Genomic DNA, 5,748 nt, shown 5'->3' with positions numbered 1-5,748 from the left:
ATATATGATTTGTAATTATGTTCTCCTGGTGTGTGGCTTGTCTCTATTGTTTTTCTTTTGTCAATTTTATTACTTTCTGCTTTTATCTTTTTTGTTTATTTACTTCTCTTTACTATGGTTATAATTTACTATTTTTTTTCTAGTTTCTTAAGATGGAAGCTTAGATGTTAGTTTGATACTTTCTTCTTTTCTAATAAAAGCACTTAATGCTATTAATTTCCCTCTAAGCGATGCTTTAGCTGCATTCCACAAATTTTGATATGTGATATTTTCGTTTTCACTTAGTTAAAAATATTTTCCAGTTTCTCTTGAAACTTTCTCTCTGACCTGTGGCTTATTTAGTAGTGTGTTGCATGATTACCAAATACTTGGGTCTTGGCCAGGTATCTTTTTTCTCATTGATTTCTTGTTTATATGTATTCTGCTATTGTTGGGTAGAATGTTCTATGAAAGTCAGTTAGGTCAAGTGGATGATAATGTTGATCTGGTTTTCTATATTCTTGCTGATATTCTACTTGTTCTACTGATTAATGAAAGAGGAGTGTTGAAATGTCCAAGTATAATTAAGAATTTATCTATTTCTCCTTTCATTTGTATCAGTTTTTCCTTCATGTGTTTTAAAGCTCTGTTGTTAGGTTCATGCACATTTAGAATTCCTATGTCTTCTTAGTGATTTGACCCTTTTATCATGATATAATATCCCTCTTTACTCCTGACAGCTTTCTTCATTTCAAAGTCTATTTTGTCTGATATTAATATGGCCATTCCAGCTTTCTTTTCACTAGTAGTATCATGGTATATTTTTTATAATGATTTTGCTTTTAACATATATCATTATATTAAAAGTGGTTTTCTTACAAAAAGTGGGTCAGTTTACAAGCAGCATATAGTTGGATTTTGTTTTCCACCCAACCTGAGTCTGTGTTTCACTTGGTATGTTTAGATCATTTTCATTTAATGTGATATGATCTTATTTATTTTTTAATTACTTTTCTGTTTGCCTGTTCTGAGTTTTTGCTGTTGTTGTTCCCATGTTTACTCTTTTTCATAGTCTTTTGGATTATATTTTAAATACTATATTTTATATATTTTTACTGTATTTTAATATTTTACTTTATCTATTAGCTTTTAACTATCTCTCTTTGTAGTATATTTATAATAATTTCCCTAGGGATCACAGTGTACACAATCTTTCAGAATATAAGTAGAGTTAATATTTATTACTTCAAGTAAAATGTAAAAGCCTTACCACCATACAGGTTCCTTTACCCTCTCCCTTTTGCATTATAGTTGTCATTTGTATTACACTACATATACTGAAAAATTACCCAATGTTATGATTTTTTATTTCAAGTCATATTTTTTAAACTTAAGATATGATAAATTGTCTATTTTTAAAATATTTATTTGTTTATTTATTTTGGTTGTACTGTGTCAGTTGAGGCATGTGGGATCGTTTTTAGTTGTGGCATGTAGGATCTTTAGTTGTGGCATGAGAACTTCTTAGTTGTGGCATATGAATTCTTAGTTGCGGCATGCATGTGGGATCTAGTTCCCTGACCAGGGATCAAATTTGGACCCCCTGCATTGTGAGCATGGAGTCTTACCCACTGGACCACCAGGGAAGTCCAGTTGTCTGTTATTTTTATCCAGCATTTGTCATTTATATTGCTCTTCTTTTTTTGTTTCTTCCTTCATTTCTAAAGTTCCAAATTTCCCTCAACCTGAAGAATTAACTTTCTTTAGCATTTCTTTTAGAGTAAGTCTGCTGGCAATAAATGCTTAGTTTTCCTTCATCTTTCATCTTATATGTCTTTATTCACCTTCATTCCTGAAGGATATTTTCAGAAGATATATTATCATGGTTTGACAGTTCTTTTCTTTCAGCATTATATAAGGGTGGTATTATACAGTCTTTTGGCTCCACTGTTTTCTGATAAAAAGTAATCTGCAGTCATTTGAATAATTGTTCCCTTATATATAACATGTCAGTTTTCTCCAGTGGCTTTTAAGTTTTTTTCCCCTGCTTTGGCTTCCAGCAGTTTTATTGTGTTATGTGTGAACATAGTTTCCTTTGAATTTATCTTGTTTGAGGTTCATTGGCCTTCTGAATTTTGTAAATTTATGTCTTTCACAAAATTTGGGAGAGTTTCAGCCATTATTTCTTAAAAAAATATTTTTTTTCTGTATTAATCTTTTTCTCTTCTCCTTCAGGAAATCCAATTACATGAATGTTAGGTCTTTCAATATTTTTCTCATTTTTTTTCAATCCCTTTTCTCTATTCTTCAGATTATACAATTTCCACTGACTAATCTTCAAGTTTACTGATTTTTTTCCCTCTCTATCATCTCCATTCTGCTATTGCACTCATCTTATGAACTTATTTAAAATATGCAATTTTCAATTCCAAACTTTCTACTTGATTCTTTTTCATTTTCCACTTTTTGTAGAGACTATCTTTCTATTCATTTCAAGAGTATTCACTTTTACTTCTTGTAGGATGGTTATAGTAGCTGCTTTAATGTCTTGTCTGACAATTTAAATATTTGTCATTCCAGGATTGGCATCTCTTGACTGTATTTTCCCTTGAAATTTGGTCAGATTTTTGCCAGGTTCTTTACATGTTCAATAATTTTGGATTATATCTTCTGCAGTTTCGTTTTTATGAGACTATGGGAACCTGTTAAAATCCTCCAGATAATTTATTTGTCTGTTTGTTTGTTTGAGAGTTTTGTTTGTTTTTGGAAGCAATAGTCCAATTAGGTTCAAGCTGTAAGTTTTGTTTCACTTTCTGTGGATGAATGTCTTTTCAGTTTTCAATGCATTTGTTATGCTGCTGGATCTGCCCTTTCCATATACCACTCAGAGGTCAGTTTGAGGCTTGCACAGTAGTTTATGTACATGATCAATTCTCAAAACCTTTGCTTTGCTCCTCTGGTTATGCTTCACATATGCACAACTTAGGAGTGAGCCTAAAACTTCTGTCAGTTCACACACAGAAATAGATGATCTCTTCCAGCTCTCCTTTCACCAGGACTTCCCCATATTCTCTGGCTTCTAGGGACTCTTTTTCCTGGTTATTTGGACTATAAATATGGAGTGCTCTCAGGGAGTGCCCTCTTGAACTGTCACATAGTTCCACATGATAAGGCCCCTCTCCAGAAAAGGCAATGGAAGGAAAGAGAAACAAATAACAAACCAGAGATTCAACCCTCCCCCACATACTCTTTGTATAACAGAGGCGTCTTTTCCTAGTTCTTCTATTCCAAGATTTGGGTTTTAGCTCAACGTTATAGGTGCTCACCCTGTTTCAACTATGACAATACAGCTGTGGTACGGCTGATGTTGGGGAAAGGGTGAGAAGGGGCCCCTTTTCCTAATCTTCTAGCAAAAATGATGGGCTTCTGATTTTTGCTGTGCATGCTCACGATGGAGTTTCCCAATTCAGTCCAGCCTTGAATCAAAACTGGGACATAAAGGAAAAACAATAGGAATCTCTCATAATCACCACAACCATCTTTAAATTTTCACTTTCATCTCCAATCTGCCTGGTGTTCTTTAAATTTCAGAATCCTTGGGTATTTGCTTTTCATATTTATCCAGAGTTTTTAGTTGTATTTGGAGGGAAAGATGGGCTCTAGTGGGCTTATTCCATTTTAGCCAGCAGTGGATCATAGGTGAACTTATCAAATATAATTTTCATATTGGGTAGGAGGATGCAGAGACCAATCAAGGGGCCAAATAGGTTGTCACAGGAAAAAAACCTACTGTTTAACTTTAGTCTCTTCGTTTATTAAATAGAAATAATGCCACATTGCTGTTACTTTTTGTTTAAGACGTATTTTAAGTTGTAGCTTAATGTGTGTAGTATGAACTCATTTATATATCACACCAGAGTTATATGTGTATGGTTACACAGAGGATATACACCAAAAAAGTTGCTAGTTAAAATTTGGAAGATGAAAATGAAAGCACACGTTAAAAAAAACTCTATGCATGTTTGTATTGTTTGAATATTAGAAATGGCCAAACCAACCTAACGAGAAAAGAAGAATCCTCCTGATCCTGAAACTTATAGTCTGTGTCAGATTCCACAGATTTCAGATTATTTACATCTGATTTCTAGCTGCAGTAGAAACCTTTGGTGGTTATCTGCACAATTCATCACAACCTTCTTTCTTTTTTTTCTTTTTTCTTTTTAAGCTCTTTATTGGAATATAATTGCTTTACACTCTTGTGCCAGCTTTTGAGGTACACCAGAGTGAATCAGCTGTATTTATACATATATCCCCATATCCCCTCCCTTGCGCAACTCCTTCCCGCTCTCCCTGTCCTGGCCCTCTAAGGCATCACCTATCATCGAGTTGATCTCCCTTTATTATACAGCAACTTCCCACTAGCTATCTATTTTACAGTTGGTAGTGTATATATGTCTATGCTACTCTCTCACTTCATCCCAACTTCCTCTTCATCCCCTGCCCCCCCAACCCCATGTCCTCCAGTCCATTCTCTGCATCTGCATCCTTATTCTTGCCCTGTCACTGGGTTCATCAGTACCATTTTTTTTTTTTTTAGATTCCGTATATATGAGTTAGCATAGAGTTTTTCTCTTTCTGGTTTACTTCACACTGTATGACAGACTCTAGGTCTATCCCCACATTACATATAGCTCCATTTCATTCCTTTTTATGGCTGAGTAATATTCCATTGTGTATATATGCCATATCTTCTTTATCCACTAATTTGTTGATGGGCATTTAGGTTGCTTCCATGTCCTGGCTATTGTAAATAGTGCTGCAACGAACATTATGGTACATATTTCTTTTTGGATTATGGTTTTCTTTGGGTATATGCCCAGTAGTGGGATTACTGGATCATATGGTAGTTCTATTTTTAGTTTTTTAAGGACCCTCCAAACTGTTTTCCATAGTGGCTGTAGCAGCTTACATTCCCACCAACAGTGCAGGAGAGTTCCCTTTTCTCCACACCCGCTCCAACATTTATTGTTTCTAGATTTTTTGGTAATGGACATTATAGAATAAAATATGTAGGAATAAACCTGCCAAAGGAGGCAAAAGACCTGTATGCAGAAAACTGTAAGACACTGATGAAAGAAATCAAAGACGATACAAACAGATGGAGAGACATATCATGTTCTTGGATTGGAAGAATGAACATTGTGAAAATGACTGTATTACCCAAAGCAATTTACAGATTCAACGCAATCCCGATCAAATTACCAATGGCATTTTTCACAGAACTAGAACAAGAAATCTTATGATTTGTATGGAAACACAAAAGACCTTGAATAGCCAAAGCAATCTTGAGAAGGAAAGATGGAGGTGGTGGGATTAGGCTTCCTGACTTCAAACTATACTACAAGGCCACAGTGATCAAGACAGTATGGTACTGGCACAAAAATAGAAAGGAAGATCAATGGAACAGAATAGAGAACTCAGAGGTAAACCCAAGCACATGTGATCACCTTATCTTTGACAAAGGAGGCAAGAATATACAATGGAAAAAAGACAGCCTCTTCCATAAGTGGTGCTGGGAAAATTGGACAGCTACATGTAAAAGAATGACATTATAACATTTCCTAACACCATACACAAAAATAAACTCCAAATGGATTAAAGACCTACATGTAAGGCCAGACACTATAAAACTCCTAGAGGAAAACATAGGCAGAACACTCTATGACATACATCAAAGCAAGCTCCTTTTTGACCCATCTCCTAGAATCA

This window comes from Hippopotamus amphibius, chromosome 6, assembly GCF_030028045.1.
Source record: "Hippopotamus amphibius kiboko isolate mHipAmp2 chromosome 6, mHipAmp2.hap2, whole genome shotgun sequence".
NCBI classification, from domain to species: Eukaryota; Metazoa; Chordata; class Mammalia; order Artiodactyla; family Hippopotamidae; genus Hippopotamus; species Hippopotamus amphibius.
The sequence above is the reverse complement of the archived record's forward strand: the minus strand, read 5'-3'. Positions refer to the sequence as shown.